Source organism: Anser anser, assembly GCF_964211835.1.
Source record: "Anser anser genome assembly, chromosome: 3".
Classification (NCBI taxonomy): Eukaryota; Metazoa; Chordata; class Aves; order Anseriformes; family Anatidae; genus Anser; species Anser anser.
In genome coordinates this window covers 25,772,968-25,795,251 of record NC_139722.1, presented here as the reverse complement: position 1 = coordinate 25,795,251, position 22,284 = coordinate 25,772,968, and the positions used below count along the sequence as shown (strand labels likewise).

General features: G+C 36.7%; 2 long non-coding RNA genes across 2 annotated transcripts; one reads left to right on the top strand and one right to left on the bottom strand.

The window, feature by feature from the left end:
* Window positions 1–22: 22 nt before the first annotated feature.
* LOC310895969 lies at window positions 23–22,241 on the bottom strand. The gene is made up of 5 exons (XR_014581081.1): window positions 22,114–22,241; window positions 17,088–17,185; window positions 11,749–16,363; window positions 2,778–3,750; window positions 23–693 (listed from the first exon to the last, which is right to left on the bottom strand). It is a non-coding gene; the product is annotated as an uncharacterized lncRNA (long non-coding RNA).
* LOC310895970 lies at window positions 11,161–12,690 on the top strand. Its single transcript, XR_014581082.1, has 2 exons — window positions 11,161–11,559; window positions 11,697–12,690. It is a non-coding gene; the product is annotated as an uncharacterized lncRNA (long non-coding RNA).
* Window positions 22,242–22,284: the final 43 nt, after the last annotated feature.

Genomic DNA, 22,284 nt, shown 5'->3' with positions numbered 1-22,284 from the left:
AACAGTTTATAAATCAGACATTTGTGGTGCTAATAGGATTTTAAATAGCTGCACCAGTTTTTTTGAATGGGGAGCATCTATTTTCTGACTGGCAGTACCAGAGGTTTTATTGTGTTTTAAACAACAAAATGAATCTACTGCAGGACTTCCCTGCACTGTCTTTAGATTTTTTTTTTTTTTTTCCCTAGCGCCTCTCAGATGTTATGGAAAAGAATACTTCAGTCTTTGTTGTGCTAGGGCTACCTGTGGTTGACATGACTTAACATCATGGCCTTCTTATCTTTGCTATATATTGTTACTGCGCCGCTATGGCCTCATCTCAAGTACTGTGTGCAGGTTTGGGCACCACAGTATAAGAAGGACATAAAATTATTAAAGAGAGTGTCCAATGGAGGGCAACAAAGATGGTGAAGTGTCTAGAGGGCAAGATGTATGAGGAGCAGCTGAGGTCCCTTGGTTTGTTCAGCCCAGAGCAGAGCAGGCTGAGGGGAGGCCTCATGGCGGCCTGCAGCTCCCTCACGAGGGGAGCGGAGGGGCAGGCGCTGAGCTCTGCTCTCTGGGGACAGCGACAGGACCCGAGGGGACGGCATGGAGCTGGGACAGGGGAGGGTCAGGCTGGGGGTTAGGGAAAGGTTCTGCACCCAGAGGGTGGTCGGGCACTGGGACAGGCTCCCCAGGGCAGTGATCACAGCACTGAGCCTGCCGGAGCTCAAGAAGCATTTGGACAATGCTCTCAGAAACATGGTCTGATTTTGGGGTGGTTTTTTTGTGGAGGCAGGAGTTAGACTCAATGATCCTTGAGGGTCCTTTCCAACTCAGGATATTCTGTGATATAAAAACTGCTGAAATCCTGCTATTTTTTTTTTCACTTTTCTGACACTATTAACCACGCAAAATCTGGTTTTATTCCTATAAAATTGTATCTGGTGCAGGTGTCCAGGTGCTGGCAGCAGGTGGCTGTGGGATGGCCTCTCTGAGGAAAGGCTGGGGCTGCCCCATGCTGGAGACGACTGGTTCCAAATGGCTCCAATGGCCCCACTGCAGGGCATGGCTGGGCCCGGCTGCCAAGATGGTGGCAACTCTGGGGAATGTATTAAAGAAAGGGTAGAACACTGCACAGAATGAGTGAGGAAAGGAAATGTGAGAAACAGCCCTGTGAGCAACAAGGTGAGAGAAGGGGAGGAGGTGTTCCAGGAGCAGGTACCTGTGAAGGAGCCCACGCTGGAGCAGGTTTATCCTGAAGGACTTCAGCCTATGTGAAGAACCCCAGATGGAGTAGGGAAAAAGAGTGAAGAGGAAGGAGTGGCGGTGATGAAACAACAAACTGATCACAACCCCAATTCGCCATCTTCCTGTGCGGCTTGGGGAGAGGGGAGATAGAGGAGTCAAGTGTGAAGGATGGAAGTTGAGACTGGGAAAGGATGGGGGAAAGGCATTTTAATGTTTGGTTTCTCATTTCTTAGTACTCTAATTCATTTTAATTGGCAGTAAGTTAAATTATTTTTCCCCAAGTTGATTCTGTTTTGCTCGTGACAGTAACTGGTGAGCAATCTCCTTGTCTTTGTCTCAACCCACAAGATTTCTCACCCCATTTTCTCCCCCTGTCCCATTGAGGAAGGGGATTGAGAGAGCAGCTGGGTGGGCAGCTGGCTAGCCCACAACAAAAAAGCTTTTCACAAAGAGTTTCTGAAGATATTTCATTTCAGGGGAAAAGAGAAATTCAACATCACAAGAGTATAGAATCCTTGAAAAGTATTTATGGTCTATTAATTACTATTGCAATGTTTTATTGCATATAAACATTGCTGCTGTACGAGACATCTACTACCGCATGAAATTTCATCAAATAGTGACACGTTGTACCAGCAACAATCTAACTCAATACATCATTCTATATCCTAGACTATACTATGGCATAATATAATTATACATAACTTTATTTCTAATTTTCTTGATGATTTTGGGTAAATACTGGACGAAGATAGGAAGCATTTGCAGTGCCTACATTAAGCACTTCAGTTTAGATCCCTAAACTGACAGCCTGATTATCCATCACTTTTCAGTGAATAGCAGAGTAGGAGCATTTTAGAGAATATAAAACTTCTGCTCTTACTCAATAACTGATTTTATTTTATTTTTTTTACATAAACTGTATTGACAGAAAGAGAGACCAGACTGATAAAACAGGTATTTAGTGCTACACAGCATGAGTACTCCATTTATGCTGAAGGAGGTAAGATAGATGCTGAATTGTTTTCACTATTAAAAAAAAAAAAAAAGGTACCTAAACTTATTGTTCTTATAATCAGTATATTTTGAGCTCATGTTCTTTTGTTTGAAGAGCCATAGTGTTTTGTTAAAGTAAATAAAGTAGACATTCAGTTCTAGAAAATAAGTGTTTTCAATCACTAGTAACATCTTCCCTTTTAAGTTTAAAATAAAATCTATCAAGATTTTGATATTATTGTGAATTACTGCTTATTGATGTACCATTTATTAGCGCCATGAGAAAACAGACAAATAAAATAACATAGCATTAAAAGTGTGGTTTTGAAAGGATAATTCCACTTCAAATAGGCATTCTTAAAAATGAAATAAGTACAATTTCATTAAAAAAAAAAAAAAGAAAGAAAAAGAAAAATGAAATCCATATAACTTTCTGAAGTATGATTGAATTGATGATAAAAGGTTTAATGAAAATGTCACCATGAGGTTTTGTACGGATCATCAGTCAGGTTGATACCTCAGAGAAATAATTCAGTTATATTTAGAAATACAATATTTTTTTCCTGGATACTAATATTTGGAATGACCAATATTTTATTTTATTTTATTTTATTTTATTTTATTTTATTTTATTTTATTTTATTTATTTTATTTTATTTTATTTTATTTTATTTTATTTTCCTTAGTATCCTGATGTTAAAAGAACATCAAGCTTTTTATGCTTGCTCTCAATTTATTTTTCTTTTCATTTGTTGATTGTCAGAATGTTAATTCTGTACAAATTTGTTTTTGCATATCCTTTCACCCTCTAAAAAAATGCTGTTTATCTTTCCATGCTTGTCAGGTTTGATAATAAACTAACTGGGAAAAAAACCAACCTACAGGCCTGCCTTTGTTTTACATATGTCTTTCTGTAAAACAACCAGATGCACTTAAGGATCTAAAATGCAGTGGCTTCTTGGAGATGCAAGAGCACAAATCAGAGCAACATACAGAAGTTGCACACAAAACAAATTTCTGTTTTTCAGTACAGCGTGACTGAAGCAATGGAGCTGTTATTGATGTAGGCCACCAGGCCACCAAACATGAAAGAATATTCATTAGGTCCTGGGCTATTTATGAATCTCAAAAACTGTTTTTTCTGCTTGTAATCTCACTCATTTATTATTGTCATCTATCTGCAACAGAAAGTGCTTAATGTGTAAGAAACCATTCTGTAAACCTTCTGTTGTTTGTATTTTGTTGTTGTGGTGGTGGTTTTTTTGTTGTTTAATTTTTTTCCCCAAATCTTCAACTCATCTTTTTTTTTTCTTTTTTTTTTTTTTTCTTCTTCCAGATTGTTCCTTAATTTTTAGAAAATATGGTGTGTGGAACAGGTCATAAAAATAATAATATTCTCACTTTCCTTATAACAATGAACTCTAAGTTGCTCTGTTTCTCTGGACATTATAGCATCTTCTTTCTGTATTGATTTTTCTCTTCTTCTCTTTGTCTACTTTTGTCCTCTTCCATTCTTGTCTTTTGCTGATATATAAAGGAAAATAGATATACAAAGGCAAATATAAGTCCCAAGAATGTGCACCCAAATGATTAGTAAAACGTAACGCATTTAGATTCTGAATCATGTTCTTCATTGATCCTGCTCAAGTACTTACCAAGAACATCTTAGAAAGTCACAAATTATTATTACTCTTTTGAAGAAAAGCGTTCTTCAAGAATTCTGAAGAAAAGCATTCAAAGTTTGGAAACTTAGAAAATGGCATCAGTCTCCTTGAAAGATAGAAATATCTTCATCTCTCATATATTCATTATTAGTTTACTTTTTTGAGACAGACCTCTTCACTTCTCCAGGGTTACCCAAAGAAAGTACACAGCTTTTGGTTCCAATATCAAGACACTTGATGGCAGAAACGTTTGGAGGAAATCAGGTAGACTAGAAGTTCATCAATGCAATGCCTGAAATGTGTCTACAGACATAGAGTACAAAAATGTAGACTAATCAGTTTTAACTTTAATCTGTTTAATCCATTTAATCAAAAAATAAAAATTAAAAAAAAAAAAAAAGGTTGGATTAGGAAAAAATACATTACGTAAAAATATAGAAGGGATACTATTGAGAACAGTATTGAGAACAGAATTGAGAAAAGTTGTCATTGCACCCTCAGTTGCACATTAACTAAAATGTTAAAATCTTAACAGTTAATGAGACACGACACTTAGCTAAGCAGCAAACCACATGTAAGAATGACTTTCAGTACATGGTCACTGCTTTACTTCGCCTAGAAATTAAGAAAGGCTTTTAAAAATTAGTGAGTTATTTAAGTGAAAACCACACAAATTTCTCAATTATATTGTTTTGATAGCCCTTGGTGTTATACATAAGAACACAAAGACATTTCAATCCTTAAAACTCTCTGAGTTGAAAATGCATCTTATTTGCAAAGAATGGGTATTGGTCTCCTGAGTGTGGATAGGCAATACAGGCTGCAACCACTGCTCATTGTGCTATTCAGTAGCATTTTCATGCTGTCACATACATCCTCCTATCTCCACTTCGTGTGCTGTGCACACCTATTGGATGGGTCTGGAAGGTGTGAATAATTCCCGTCAGCTCCCCAGCTGTGCTTAGCTTTGTTCCAAGTGGAAAGCTGGCACTCACAGCCTTTTTTTCTGCTCAATCCCTTGTTCAGTGTTTTGATTTTTCATTATGCTTTGCCGTCTGCCACAGGAATTTCAGGTAATATCTCATCTTGCAGCCTGCACAGCACTGAACATAAACAGAAGTTAAAAATGTAGATTACTTTGACATCCCCTCTGCTTCTGCAGGTGGAAGGGTAAATTTTTATGCTGCGGTATAATCTTCTTTCAGGATAGGTCACCTGTGCTTCATGGGGTCCTGCTGTCTGTAGCAAAGACATGGTGTCAATCAACAGTCAGCACTGCTGCCTTTCAGCTAAATGCTCCCTGTGAGTGAGCTAAATACCAGTGGCAAATTGTCTGCACTTTGTAATGATTTTTTTTATTTTTTTTTTAATGCAGGATTTTCCTTAAATTAGTTACTGTTTTTGCCGTCATTCTCTTGTGCGTCAGGCAAGCAGTTGTAAATGTGTCAGAGTATATGATCTCACTGCCCAGGGTTGTATAAACTGTTGTGTCAAGGCACAGTTTGGCCTTTAAATGTATAAACACCTGAAATGCAATGTACATGAGAAAAAGGGCAACTGTAAGGGAAAGAGAGAGCAGATTCACTTTAAGGCAGTAATGACTGGCAGATCCTTAGAAACAAGTAATTCACCTATGCTCACTGCATTGTATAAATTGCTACCAGAAAATACTTGAATGAACTGACTAAGAAGGATGTGGAGCCTGGGAAGTCCAGGTAAGAAAGGGATTTTTGTAAGACTGATCTTTCTTTCCACATATAATTAAACAGAAGAGCCACAATAAGGAAGAGTCTTGAAAAAAGGGCACATAAAAAAGAAAACAGGGAGGTAGAATTAGTAGTAGCCCACCCCAAAAATTCAGATATCAGATGAAGTAAATATTTAGAGTTTGGATACTTATACAGACCTAGAACACTTTGTGTGAGCCTGTGAAGTCTGCAGAACATCATGCTCAGATTTCACATGCGATATACTTCACAAATATCTGATGTAGATTATACAGAGAGCTAGCTTCAACTCTTGCATGAACTCGCTCCAAAAGGTTGAACGATTAAATCCCTAAGAGGCTCTAGATTCTAACAGGTAGAAAGATACAGGAGAATATGAGTCTGAAAATGAAGCTTCCAGCTATTTCCATAGCCTGAAACAATTCTTGATTCAGTTCTGCTCTTCAACATGGATACAAGTTGAAGATAGTATTTATAATTTTAGACACATCCAGACAGCTTACAAAGGTTTTGATATTAATAACTTTTCACCTCAAATGTAAAAAGTGACTTACATGAAAATAGTCATCTAATGGTTATATCAAAGAAAAAAAAAATGAAGCTCTTTTATCATGACATCAGTTACAGTAGAAGTAAAAAAAAAAAAAAAAGAAAAGAAAAAGTAACAAGTTCTCTGTCCATGCTTCAGGGATAATTGTGCCCTCTCAGTGAGTTGTCTCCACATTTTTTTTGTGGAGAAAACTACAAAAAAGCAACTAACTCCCTTGTATTTGCCCAAATTCACCTTTTTTTCCTGTGAAAATGGCTAAAGAAATAAACAAACCAACCAAACAATCAAACAAAAAGCAAAAACAGAACAACATGGAAAAGGTTTTGTGTCAGATCAGCGGAGACAGCAACTCAGAGAATAAAGTTCCACTCTTTGCAGAAGAGAATAGAAAAATAGTCATTTAAAAGGAAAAAAAAAAAAGTAAGGATTAAGTGCTTAGATTAAATTAAGATTAATGGTTTGTTTCATTGAGACCCATGAAATCTACACAGGTTTCCATTAATTTTAAGCCCCATGATGATGCAATCTCATCTGAAACAAATTTTAGCTTTATACTTCGTTATATAATTAATAACTTCATAGATATGCTTCAAAACATATATTGAATGAATGCAGTTATTATTAATATCAGAAAACTGTTAAATAGCTGTGCTTTTATTATGTAGTTTAGAAGACAGTATCTCACATCATATAGTGTGGCAAAATTAAAAGGAAATGAAGAGCTATAAAAATCATCAAAGCAGGACAGAATTGGTCAGGTTTCAGTGGAACTAATATACAGAAAAAGGATTAAAAGCAAAAAATTATAATTATAAACAAGAAAGCAGAGAATATTAACTTTGAGAAGAACACAGAAGACCTGACTCTTAAGAAGTGATGCAATAATCATTATCAAAAGCTTGAAAACATCAATAGAGAAAGACAATTAAAAAATATCTGTATGTAAGTAAAATCCTATAATTTTGGCATATATAACTGAAAATTCATTAAACTTCAAAAAGTGTATACTGAGTAAAACAGAGTACATCCACCACCACCATTTAGAATCATACTTACTGCTTTATCAGGGAGTCTTCAGGTAACCATTAGAAAGCATGGGTGGAGAAAAGGTGGTTACGATATAAGGAAGAAAAGGCAAAACGAACACTGACTGAAAGATGTGAGTCTGTTTTCTAATTTTATATTGTTTATTTTATTATTTGTTATTTATTATTTATTTTATTTTATTATTTTTTTTTAATTTTAATAGTCTAATTTTCTATGTTTTATATTTCATATCATATGTAACAAAGCATTTAAACTGAGAGAAATTAGCAGGTCTTCATATATACTTAGCTTCTTTCACTGTCAACTTCAGGCAACACAGGAACAAGCACTGAGCATGAGACTTGGAGCAAGGAGGGGGCCACACTGGCTCCCTACAGAATTGCTGTACAATTTGGAACAGACCAGCTTCTCACTGTTGCAAAACCCACTGCTGCATGAATGTCAAAGACATTTTAATATCTCCTTTAAAAACTGCTGTCTTCTTGATAATAATATAGATATCTTCAGATAATAATGATAAATTATCTAGAAGACACTCAATTGAGAAAAAAATTACAAGGTGTCTTTTCTCTCTCCAAAGAAACATGCCTTATGTACCTTAAACTGAAATGGAAGAGGCTGTGCCATTAAAATGCATATATGTAACTTGTGAATGCAAAAGACATTCTGCATGGGAAGCTAGATAAAGGCCTAGTGCAAATGGTGAAGAGAAAGTTTAGTTTTGTTCTATTTGTCTTAACAGTTTTCTCACTTCAGCGAAGTTATAGTTTTGATATCTCCATTAAAATAGTTTCAAAATGAACTCTTATACGGGACTTCAATCTGCAATTGATATTGAGTTTCTGGAAAGCTACTGTTGTGTGCCTGTCATATATGTCATGGATAGAGACACTGCCTAATGAACTGAGGCAGTTACCAGCAGCCATACAAGAGTCCTAAAAAGAGGACTTCCTCTCCTATGAAGAGAGGCTGAGGGAGTTGGGATCATTCAGCATGGAGAAGAGAAGGGTCCAGGGAGACCTTATAGTAGCCTTCCCATACTTAATGAGTGCCTACAGTAAAGCTGGGGAGGGACTCTTTGTCAGGGGGTGTAGTGATAGGAAAACGGGTAATGGTTTTAAGCTAAAAGAGGGGAGATTTAGATTAGATATTAGGAAGAAATTCTTAACTATGAGGGTGGTGAGGCACTGGAACAGGTTGCCCAGAGAAGCTGTGGATGCCCCATCCCTGGAAGTGTTTAAGGCCAGGCTGGATGGGGCTTTGGGCAACCTGGTCTGGTGGGAGGTGTCCCTGCCCATGGCAGAGGGGATGAAATTAGATGACCTGTAAGGCCCCTTCCAACCCAAATCATTCTGTGATTCTATTGCTGTTTGTACCCATGATGCTAAACATTCTGGGAGATAATACTTGGTACTTATATTAATGGTATTTGATTTATTTATGTTATGAAATGACATGGGACAAGTATTTTGTCCACCTTTTGATTTATCTTACTCAAAATTAAGGTCTAAAAAGAGTTAACATTCTTGGCCATAAATACTCCCAAATATATTTATAAAGACACAGAAAGTAGCTTTTGTAGTTACTGTTTTGCCTTAATCTTTCTCTACTGTTTTACATCATTCTATATTTACAAAAAGATGTATGTCAGCACTGGTTATTCAAAAGCATGGCTTGCACAAAAGAATTTTATTTTTTGTCACTACACATTATAATGCATTGCAAATGGTTACTCTAAGAATTAGCAATATTTTGTCAGCTGTCAACCAACCAGCAATGACATCTCCTGAGCCACCAGGGTAATGCCAAACTGACTGAAACAGGACCTACATCAGATATCTATTTCAGGCAAAGGGGATAAGATAAAGTTTTGAATCTCTGACAAGATATGAAACTTACATTTTTTTCTTATAGAGATGTTAATGACTTATTCAATTTTAATTAAATTAATTTATTTATTGTGAGAGTATTAAAAGACAAAACGATACATTTGGGTCACGACTTAAGTCATACAAAGTTAGATTTATAAAAAAAAAATATGTGTCTGTCTCATCTGGCTTTATTGTACAGCTCCAGAATATTCTGGACTAAAAATAGCCTTATCTGTTATGGTTTTAAGGTACTAAATCTTTTTTTTTTTTTTTTTTTCTACTACTTGTTTTAGGAAGGGGTGCATGAACTGATTCATGCTATTCTTAAAGAGAGGAATTTCATCCAGATTTTAATTTCTTTATATAAATGGTTAGCCTATCTTTAACAATCTCAATTATGGAGTTTTTGTAAGCTTTTTCATACTTATTTCAATATCATAAATTCAGATAAGATCAGTACACTTATCCACTTTACAAATTCACTGAAGTCTTCCATAAATATTCTAAGCAGATATTTCCAACCCTTAAATAAAATTATATGGCCCAAATTTTACTATCTGTAATACAGTAAGATAACACTCACCATTAATTTATTAAATAAGTAATTTTAATCCTATTTCAGGAGGGAACCATCCTGAAGGAATATCCCCCATCAAAGCACTTAAAGCAGAAGTACCCAAATGAGACTGTAGCCAAATAAGCCACTTTTATCATCTACTCTTGATTTGGCTCTTCATTAGCATTTTCTTTTTTTAAACAGCAAAGAGACCATGGTTGGAAACTTTGATTACTGAATTTCTCTTCAGTGTTCTCTGTAATTTGATAAGGCGATTCTCAGATTAAAAATAGTGGCTCCATAGACCTGAATTGTCAGATATACACCTATTAAGATTTGACCAGCCTTTTCTTACTTGCCCAAGCTATTTTTTCTCATAGAACTACTCACTGCTCATCAATTTGATTTTTCTTTATGTCACTGACAAAAAAAAAAAACGTGCAGTTTCAAGGAGCTTGATTTTCTGGTGTGATAAAGAGTACTTTAGAATCTGCCGGCACAAGAGTAACTTCTCTTCCTAGGACCAATTTTATTCAAAATGCAAAAAGAATAATATTTAGATTTTAAGTCTTAGTTTCACTAAGGAAAGTAATTCAATTCAGTTATTTTTCGTAGATTTTGTTAAAATAAGCATCAGACATTTTATGAAAAGCTAACAAGTAGTTCTGTAGATGTGATGCAAGATGTTGAAGGGAGATATAGAAAGAGATGCAAAATCAATTATGGCACAAATATAGCTCAGGTGCTACTCTTTTTCCTTCAGCCAGTAGATTAAATCAATTCATGTTTGCAAGGTTAATTTTGTGTAGGAAAGATCCCCAAATGACTCTCTAACAAAATCCCTAGGTGAATCACAATGATTCTTTTCCCTCATCTCCCACCTTATAGATTTCTGTGCAATTAAAAGCCAAACATTCTGAACTTAAATCAAAGCTGAATCAGCTACATAATAAACCTGCTATTACAGACTCAGTGGGCTCTAGGATCTGGTCCATGGTCTTTAAATAAACTCGTATCTTGTTTGCAGAATGACATATAGCAGGAAAAAAACATTAGAGTACTCAATTTGGACAAATATCTCAGTTGCTAAATCCAAGTGAAACAAAGGTAAAGTCATCACCTTTTTTATTCTTCTGACTGAATGAAATAAATCCAGCAAGAATGGAAAGAGAAAACTGTGTGTGAGTTGTTATTCAGTAGTGGTGATCACTGATTAGGGTGACTGACACATTACTATGTGTCCTCAGTCTTTTCTGCACTAGAATGCTTGAAAAATGATGCTATTTTCAAGCTGTTAGTAAAAAGATGTGGAATTTTTCATGAAAAAGTTCTGATTTTTTTTTTTCTAATCATTTTTTCCCAGACTGCTCTGGCTTTTAATATCGTGAATTTATTAACATATTACTGATCTGGAGACCAATAACATATTGTGACAGGATGCCCTTTAAAAGGGAAGATATGAATTCATATGCCATTAATGGTCTCTGTAAAAACTGGCAGACAGCTGTGAAGAAAAAAACATACCTTAGCAATACGTAATTAGCAAAATATTGGAAATCTGGGTTTGTAACTCAGTTGATTTACTAGGCACAGATGTGTAGAGAAATCAGCATTAGGAAGAGGAGAATCTTACTGATTTTCAGATAAAATCAAGAGTGATACATTAAAATATTCACAGGTGTCAGATATCTAAGCCAAGGCAAAAGTACAGATAACCCCTAGTTAGCAGATTAATAAGGACATTCTGGAGATATTCAATAAGGAGCAGTACTATTGAGCTTGCCCCTTGAAGCCAGGAAAGTGATCAGAGAAATCCCATACTACAATGAGGACAGGAGGCTGAGATCTGATGCTTTTCTGAGCTTTTATCCTCTTGTGTTTTCATAGGATCATCCCTTCATGTTGGAAGGGATATCAGGTCATCTACTCCAGCCCCCATTCCCTCACTCCTATCCTGTTCTAAGTTTTTAATTAAGGACTTAACTTTTTGCTTGCCTCAAATTTTGTGGGGGTTTTGTTTGTTCATTTGTCTTTTTTGTTTTGTTTTTCTTTAAGCGGCTGTACTATACAAGGGATCTCAGCTATTTCCAGAAAGTAGAAGGCTTACCAGTTCTTCAAATAAGACTTCTGGCAAAGGTGTCTGCAATCCACAGCTCAATCCAGCCTTGAGTAAATCCAAGACTTCAGGAGAAGGCTCCTGGAATCCACAGCTTAATGCAGCCTTGAGTAAATCCAAATAAGACTTCAGGCAAAGGCCTCTGGAATCCACAACTCAACCCAGCCTTGAGAAAACACATTAGTTATGGTTTAGTTATGTTTAGGGCACAGAGTGCAGTTTCTGCCCATGTTGGGAAACGCCATCTTACCCAATGTTATATACCCTTTTATCTACTGCTGGTGCAGACAATATGCACCCTATATTCACAGTATCATCTCTTTGTTAATATTTATTTTCAACAAAAACTATGGAATCTCTTCTGTATAGTGCAACTCTGTTCCTTGAGGCAAGATGGCAACCAAGAGTGGTTTATGAGAATATGTTGTGATTACTCTCACTTCCCTGGATTTCAGAAATGTATGATTACATCAAAGCAATTTTCCAAAGCTCATCTATTTTTTTTTCATCTTTTTTTATTGATGATGGATATTTGTAATGATTATTCTCTGTGGTTTCCTATTTGTGGACTGTTCCCTGTCTGTGGAGGATTATACCTCCATGTTCTCATTTTGTAATTCAAGCCTGATTTTATGCAACCGCTAATGCTGACTCTCAGCCCTTCATTCAGAGATGTGAAGATTGTGATGCATTGTTCCTGAAGTGACTATGCACAGGATAAAAACACTCCCCTTTCATCAGCTTTAGATTTGCAACTCTCAGTTTCTCAGACCCTATTTCTTGTATTATAAAAGCCCAACTCACACAGTGCATAGTTCACCTTCTGTGATTTGATCGCTTTATATATCCATATCCCACATTCTTTTATTATTCAATTTTATAAAACCAGACAGTGAAATCCTGACCTGATTGAACTTGGTGGGATATTTGACATTGCCTTCAACAGAACTATAATTTCACCTAAAATCTTTGCAGCCTTTGAATAAATTGAATTTTTGATGTTGTTGTTGCTGTTGTTTTGTTTGTTTGTTTTGTTTCATTTTGTTTTGTTTGGGTGGTGGGGTGGAGAATACAGAGACATGGGGTGATGATGTTTACATTTTCTTTGGATGTATCTCTTCCATTTGTAAGATGTATCAGTCAATAGGGTCAGAGTGGATATCCAGATGAAGTAATCAGAATTTGACAGTGTGGGAACATGTAGGATGAAATCTGCATAAGCATTTATTTTATCAGTGCATGTAAAGACCTGGACTTAAGAGACCATATCAAATCATTTGCCTTGCCAGTGATAAGCATAAATTAGTTACAAAGCCAATGTTATTCTGGTCTCTATTAAACAAAAGCCAGGCCTGGTTAATCAAAGTTTTAAATGAAACAGAGATGAAACAAAATGATCCAGAAATTCAATTTTAGCTTGAAATGAATGACATTTCCACTCCCTATCCATTCTTTTTTGTCCCATTACTAATGGCTCACTTTCTTCCCTTCCAGTGAGTGTGGACACAAAGAATGGGAGCCTCTTTGATGCTGGATTGCTGTTAGAGATCATTCTAATATCCTTTTCAGTATCCTTTGCGCAAGTCTAATGGGAGTCAGCAGTGTCAGCTGCATGCTCAGCATCTGAGCCTTTGCCGGTGCAACCACGTTCTGGTGCCATATTCTAAAAAGTCTTGCTGAACCATGCTAACAGGAGGACCATTACTGCATTGCCCTTTTGCTGATGAAGAGTTGCTGCTTGGCCAGTCCTATGACTGATCACCTTTTTCCACTCTCTTTTGCAATTTCCACCTTCACTTTGTAAGCCTGCCCTGGAACACCTGAAATGTTCCTTAGCTTGGATAACAGTGCTCTGTTGTTGATTTGACAAACAGAAGATGCATATGGTGGTAGGAAAAAAGGCATCAGAACTGACACTCAGAATGAGTACAGAGAAATTTCTAAAAGCATTTCTTCCCTCAATTCCCCAAACACAGTCTGGGGTGTTACATCTTGACTGAACTAGATTAAGCCATGAGAAGCATTCAGCATGAGGTAAGCAAGATGCCCACATCTCCCTGAGCTGAGCAGGTCAGATAATATTCCTTCATCTATTGTATTAAATAACATTTCTCTGTAGCTCTGCCATTCTTTCTACACTCTCACCCTGCTCTGCTCCATTCCACTCATGTTACTTTTGACAGTTATAATCAAATTTTAAACCACAGACATAGGTATATAAAAGCACCTCACCAACATTATTAAACTTGTCTTCGTACAATCCCTATGAAATATGAAGTTTCCCCTATGTTATATAAAGCAATGGAAGTTCACAGATTTAAAAAAAAAAAAAAAAAGACGAGGTTAAAAAATATCTTCACAAAGCATCACAAAAAATTCTTCCCAAAAATTTTTTCACAAATCATCCTCCCATTGTGCCTTGGAAAGTCCAGAAAGCCTTAAAGAGTCAACAGGGTCTCTCCTCCTTGCTCAGACCTGGTACCAGCAAGACTTTCTGCTCTGCCTTCAAGAAGTGACAACAAGGAAAAAATGACTCCTGAAAATGTCCCTCTTCAAGCTTTCTGCAATCATGTAAAAATATAAATGATCCTGTTTTACAGAAGAGAAGTCATACACACAAGATTTCCAGTGTCTTTTGAAGGTCACGCAGCAAACTAATGAATACCATCCAGGTTTCTACACTCATCCACTTTTGGCAATGGGCTGTCAGATAATGAATCCTTTCATGCTATTAGTAACTGCTCAGATGCCAATATGAGAGACATATTTTAGGACAGAAAATCAAGCGATTATTTTTCAGTGCAATGTAATCTCCCAGATTTCTTTGACAGTAAAATGCCATTAAGGATGCAATAAAAATAGAAAACTGTTTATCAGAAAGATCTGTTAGGGTTCTTTTTTGGACAACTAGAATATCAAACTGATTAACTAGTTTTCTCTTAACAATTTATAAATTAAATATTTGCTGCCAGAAGCTAAAGGAAAAAAAAAAATCAAATTTTGAATTACTCTTTAAATGTTTAGTATAGGATCCTAAACTGTGATATAAGCTCTCTATTCAGTGAATGGGAAAAGAAAGTTACCTCGAGACAGAAGATGGTCTGAATGAAAAAGAACAACCACTAGCCAGAAAGGATTACTGAAGTTTTAGATAAGTCTAATAACAAAGTTATTTTCCTGCATTCAAGTGTAAGCTCATGCTAAAATAAGCCTCTCATGCCTACAAATTCTTTTTAAAAAATAAAAAATCACAATAATAAAAAAGAAGTAAAAAAGAGGGATCAGCTCTAACACAGTTACTTAGACTGTACATGCTTACAAATTTTGAAGGATGTTGGAAACTGATAATCTTTTACATACTAAAAATGAAACACCACAATTTCCCATCTCTTTTATCATCAGGCTTTAGCAGATGCTGGTTGCTTCTCTTGAAACTATTTCACTGGCCACTGACTTAAAAAGACACCATATAAGATAGTAAAATAGTAGAAATAAGGACTGGGTTTTGGGATTGCTTGTTTCTCATATGCTGTCCAAACTGTTTGGACAGAAAGTCATAATTTACTCTTAAAGCAAGACCAACTTAATGCCTCACTTGGACATGAATCACAGTTCTGTCTATGCATGTGTGCAATGGCCGGGGGGAGGGGGTCTGGTGGCAGCTCAGAGATTGATGACCTGATGGGCTGTGGTGGAGAGCCCCTTCTCTACTGGTATGGAGCAGGGAGAGATGCAGGATCTAGGTACTTGGCCCCTGAGTCCTGCCAGCAAAGCTGATACTGCAAGTGACCAGAAACAGACCTTCAGGTGGCTAATTAGTGTTTAGCAGTTTGGTTTGACCATTGAAGTAGAAGTATTTATTTTTGTAGGTGCCTTCAGTGTCCAATAGCAACTTAAAAAAAAATATTTTCAGCATCAGTTTTGGAGTCTAACTCCAAACCAATCCAACTGAAATTCTGTTTTGGTCCCTTGTGTATATTACTGCTTTCTCCCTTTATTTACCTCCATGATTTCTCAGAAAAATCCTTGCTGTGCCTCTGCATTTTGGGAAGACACAGTATTAGTCACAGCTTGTAATCACTGTAAGGGCTTGTATCAAAGCCCTGCAATTAGTTAAAGGTCTTTTTATTGATTTCAGTAAAATAAATTCAATTACTTATCCTTCAGTGATTTTTTTTAATCACAATTCAGCCTTTTTCCCTAAAGGTTTCCCAATTAACATTGCTTGTAAAATTGAGATGCTGCCTTTACAGCATGCAACAAACCAATGCTTTTCCACTACCTACAGCACTTGAGCAAATTCTGTAAATGATATGTTTCCCTCCCTGTTAAACTCAGGATTCAGGCATTAACACTTTTCAGCACCTAACTTTTAGCTACCTGACCCTCCTGGAGTGCAAGTATGTTGGCATGTTTGGCTTGGAAGGAGACATGCACGCTTTAAGCTTCTTGTTGGGGTCCTTGGATGAAAAGAGGTGGTTTATGGTGAGCCTTGAGGAGTTGCTGAGTGCCACATTCTTTGCTCAGGATGGCAGCTGGACGTCTTCACTCCTAACTGCAGATCCTGTCCTGGAGAGCTTTCTGTCAAAAGTAGGTGGTAATGATACTAGGGAGATGGAGCAGGAAAAAAGGAGCCTCAGTCCTTTCCCTAGGATACATTTCATATTAGCAGTGAATGAAAAACAAGAAATAGTAACAACCACAGAAGCTTGACCTGTGTGCAAGGCTCACCCTTACTTATTAAAGGCTCTAGGTGTCCAAAGGCTCACCCTTACTTATTAAAGAGCTCTAACCACTAGGTCACTGATTCATATTCCTGCTTGATCTTCCTCTAAATCCCAAGTATGCTTTGAGTTAGGCTCTTAGAAGTCTAAGACATGCTTAGTAACATAATAGATATCTGAAGTGCTCAAAATGTTAGTTGTTTTGACCCATATCCCAGTGGTGTTAATAGTTATTCAGAAACCACTGTAAGTGGCTGCAGCAATTTGTTCTTTTGATGTATACCTACTAAGTATAGCCCTTATCTTTGACCTTGGCATCAATGAGGGCTCAACAGCTCCCAGAGGTTTTCCTGCATGTTAGCTTGTTTTAAATTACCACTGCAATGACCTCTTTTTTTCAGTAATGAAGTATATTTGCTTCATGCCATAATGTCAGTGGATATTTTACATTGTATTCTTCATCAGTTACAACCAGCTCTTGTTAATTCTACTGTACATTAGAACCATTTGTTTTTTGTTTTTTGTTTTTTTTTTTTCTAGAGACCACAAAAATTTGTGTTCAACAATGTCATCACAAGAGTCATAGCTCAAGTTTCTATTACGCACTCTAGATCATGGTCCCAGCTGCCTTCTTCTCCCATGTAAGTAGTGCACCAGTAGTTGAATGGTTGTAACTTGCATGGGACACAGCACTGCTGCAGGATCTGAAATGGGAGATGATACACTTTTATTTCTCTTTCTTAAAGCATTATATAGAATGCTACAATTTTTGCAACTGATAAAGTTTTTGCTGACTACTTGAAAACTGATTTTTTTAATGTCAGGAAGATTCTGCTATTTGAAAACTGTATATAAGTGTGTAATATATACGTATGTGCATGTATGTACATATATTTATATGTATATATAATATGTAAATCTATTTGTAATATATTTGCCTATATTCTGCAGAAAGCAGATACCTTGCACAGAAAATGTATTTTTCTTGGCTATATTCTGAGTTAAATCAGTTACTACATAAAAATAATAATCAGACCTCCTGTGTATATTATGCTCATGTTTTACAATGAGGAGTTGAATATGTCTAGACCACAGGTTCTGTTAAATTTTGTTTTCATTGTTTTGTTCTTAAAACCATATTTTACTTTCTTTGCTTTAACACAGTAATCTATAATGTTGTAACAAAGAAGCATTTATCATCCTTCCAATAGGAAATTTTACTGTTTGTAATACTTAAAATTACAGAGAATTCCTAAAGGTATTTCCCATAAGTTTATAGACTAAGCCACCCTTCAGAAAACACAATTAAAATAAATTGTATCTGTTTATATGTATTCTCTTTGGGGGAGTTTTAGTACAAATCAACTTAGTAAGGCTTTTTGAAGTCTGAAAACAAAACAGAATAATGATATTCTCTGTAAAGAGATGCTCTCTCATACTATGACATTATAACAGACAAAGAAGGTAAATTTTCTATCTGATAGTCAGTAGTCAGTCATGGCTATCTCTTACTATTATTACATGTTTGTTCATTGTTTTCCAGCATTTTAAAATGACATATTTCCAGATTTTTTTTTTATTTTATTTTTTGTGGGTGAGAGGTGGGATTTGGGCTTTTTACTACTAGATCCATGTTTCCCACACTATTAGGTCTAAAGAAATAACCATGTTAATGGATCTGAATTTATAGTTTCCTGATTATAAATAAATAAATAAATAAATTCCCCCCCATAGGGTCTATATAATCTTTGAAAAAAAAAAACGTTACAACTTGATTTATGATGTTACACATTTCCTTCTGAATGCTAATCTAGTCTGTCTTCAATGTCTTTTCAGATAGTTTTGAGAACATGCATTTAAACTCTTTCATGACCTGAACCTGAAACAACATTTGAAGCAAAAATTCAAGTTTGAAAGACCCCGACAGGAAGAAGCAAACGGGGGAGTTCTGTTTCATCAAAATGTTTTCTATCTTGCGGAGCAAAAATTCTCAGACTATATCTTGGTCTAGGTTTCCACAGAATGTGTCTTCCACTTTTCTGTCCAAAAAAATAATAATTAAAAAAAAATGTTGTGTTGCAGATGACACCTGAGCAGAGGTGAAAACAGGCTCTGGGTTTGAGGAAAAGGGAGACAAGAAACGGGGTGAGACAATGATCTTCAGTCTATAGCCCAGCACAACAGCCACACCTGGTCAGAGCCATAAATACATGGCTGCAGACCCACTGAAGAAAGAGAATGAGAGAGCAGGACAAGGCTGGACAGCTTTACATCCAGGAATTTAAGACAGCATCTGAAGGACAGCGACTTCAATTCTGAACACCTTTCAAAAACTCATTGTGAACATGGAGGAAGAAGGCAGTTTGGGAGACAGTAATCATAACATCAGGAAGTGTTTCATTCCCAGGGGAAAATAAAAACATCCCAAATAGATTAAGTCTAAAAGCTACTGAAATCAACCTAACTTCAATTCTCAAAGAAATATCAAAGAAAAGAAAAAAAAAAAAAAGAACTCTATTTACCACCTAGAAGATACCAAAAAGATAAACAATAGTCAGTATGGGTTTGTAAAAAAGAAATCATGTTGAACCCCAATTCAATTTCTATGACATGACAAAAAATCTTGTGGTTTGGTGAAAGCATATATCTTCAGTTTAATAGGACTATTGACCTTGTGTAACAGGACATTCACTTGACTTCCTCCAGAAGTACACCACAAAATGGATAGACAATTGGAGAAAATTTTCAAGAGGTTAAAAATTAAAGGATGAGTTAAATGGTATAGGAAATTTTTATGGGTTCCATAATCTTAAATATTTTAATTAGGGACCTGAACAAAAGATTATTTATTAAATGTGCAAGAGATACCATCTGGGAAGGGGCTGTAAGGTTACTGGAGGATGAAGATGAGAATGAAACATTATCTTGAGTAATGGGAGAAACCATCAGAAAAACAAATGATGAAGTCTTATGTCTCTGTGTCCATAAGAAACAGAGACAATCATATGCACAAAATCAGTTAAACAGCAATCAACCTCGAGTAATATGAATGTAAAACAGAATGTGGGTAATGGTTGTTTACAGACTAGTCATAATTAAATAGTTCTACCAAAAGCCCTCATACTGAAAGATAAAAAGTTGAGTTGTTTGAAGTGAATCACAGGAAGTAAGCATTCTGCTCTACTCAGCACTGCTATGGCCTCCCCGGGAGGTCGTATGTTTCCAGTGGTGAACATTACACTTCAGAAAGACGAGCCCATAGGAATTAGCAGAGATGCAGTAAGTTTGGTCTATGAGGAAACATAAAAATGTGATTTGATTAGTCAAGAGAAAAGAAACCTATGCGGGAACATGATGAAAAGCTTAAAAAGCTGGTGGGGGAAGAAAAAAAAAAAAAAAGGAATAAACTTTTCTCATCTCTACTGTGAATGAGTCAAGTAGTATTGGCTAGACTTGCAGCAATGCGGGTTTACATTAGGCAGCCAGAAGAGCTTCTAATGAGAAGGGCAGTTAAGTAGCTGAGGAAATTGCTCAGGGATTATGTGGAACTTCTTCCTCTGCAGGTTTTTCAGAACTCACTGGGGATCTGTCAGGAATGGTTTTACAGCTTTAAACAAGGGAGGAAAAAATGAGGTGGACTTTCTGATCCCTAACTTATTTTCTGTGATTCTGAGCAAAACTATAAAGAAAAGAGTGCACAGGTTAATACCAGTAGGGTACTTTGTATAACTAGTGTCATTATAGGAGATACTCATTTCCGACATTGCTCTTCCACTAAGATTTGGTCACTTTACAAGTATGCTATTTATAGTTTCAAATCCAGCACTTATTCCTGGATCTCAAGCACACGTTCCCTGCAGCTCAGTTCTGAGTCTACTCAGACCAGCTTGTGGTACTGAAAACCTGATAGCATTTCTCTTGCAGTACAGCATAGTGCTTGTACAGGGTAACCAATGAATCATACTGCCATTCAAAATGTTCTCAAAAAAAAAAAAAAAAGACTTTTACTCAAATTAAATATCTTTGAGGTCTAAAGCAATATTGCTCTGTTCCTGTCAGTCCCATTCTAGTTTGTTCCTGTGCTGGGCTAAGGCCATCAGTGATTCCTCAGCTTTGACATCATGTTTTGTTTTATTTACTGGAATTACATGTAGGCTGGAATGAACTTTAAGTTCTGCTTGCCTAATGGATCATAAAGAAGTATGGTCACTCAGCTGGAAACATACTGTTTCCCTGTCTTAATAGCACACAGACAACTACTGCTTTTGAATTCTGCTTTTTGTACCTGTAATGTATTTGTTCTGATGGCAATTTCATTACAGAAACAAAGAGCTTTGTGCTTTTTCTTTGCTTTTCTTTCAAATTAAGAAGAATAATGTTCCACATTTGTTCAAAACCTTTAGACTATTATTCACTGACATAACTTGACTTGTGTACTTGTGTTTCATTCTGCAGGAAATGGCATAATCCAAGCCAATGAAGTTTTCCTACTCGCGTTTTATTCAAAAGAACGATGCAGCTTTAGTAGTTTAAAAAATAATAATAATAAAATTTAAAAAATAAAAATAAAAATGCCTGTATTGCTCTTAGCTACAGGAAGTGCATAATGGAAGATTGCTTAACTATCCTATATACTAGGATTTTTATGTTCTTAATGGCCCTAGCAAATTGCCTAGTGCTGCATCTTGTCTCCGTCAGGAATTAGTACAGGTGAATTGGGAAGACGCATAAGAAACAGTACACACAGAATCATCCCTCCCTAGCGTACTCTCTTCTGTTATTAATTTTATGAGTTATTGTTATATTTAGAAAGGCATATTTTTAAAATTGGTTGTCAAATACATCCCTTAAAGGAAAATACTGTAATTGTTAATGTGGAGCAGGAATAAATAAATAAATAAATTTCCCCCATGAAAACACTTATCTTTTACATTACTCATTACTGGAATGGAGAGAAATACCACCTACATCAAAGCCGTACCCTCCAATATGAGAATAGACGAAGCAAAAGTTTCTTTTTGTTCTTTAGTAGAAGCAGGAGTGTCCAAAACCTAGCCCTCTGGCTGAATCCCGAGGAGCAAAGTATTTAATCGTGCTGCTGGCTAGCTAAGCACCTCTCAGAGGACAGCCATCTGCCCTTTCTAGAGGAGGACAGAGCAAGGAGGTTCAGAAGGGCTAGGGCAGCACCCCAGCACCGTTCCAGCCTGCATGGGTTACTGTGGGGCTGGGAGCGGGGCTGCCAGGGGGGCTGCCTTGGAAAGATGGGAGAACAGGCGAGGAAGGTCTGTGCAGGCAAAGGCAAAGAAAAGGACTGTTCTGAAAAAGGCGTGAGCCTCCACCATTCCTGCTTCTTAAGCCTACTCATGTTAGCTCCTGTCTGGACCTTTTGCCCCATCTATGTTCTCATATCCCTCCTCCTCCTGTTAGCTTGAGCTGTATCCCACTGCAGCCTTCACAGCATGCAGCAGCCCACCTTCACCCTGCCCCAGGAACAGGAGCGGCTCCCTGGGCAGAGGACAGAAATACTGACATCTCCTGGATGCTCGCAGCCAGCAGGTGGCACAGACTTTCTGTGGTGCCCCAACAGACATGCCCACTCTGATAGATTTTTCCCCATCATGCACATACTTACCTTCCTCAGAGCAGGGAATTTATATTGGAAGCACTGCAGGCACCTGACAAAAGGTCACAGAAATTGTATTTCCACAGTCATACTGCCTGGAAATATGAAATGTTGAGATTAAGACAATTTGGCTTCACTTTTATCAAGTCAAAGTGGGCAGGGAAAAGGGCAGGCAGAGAA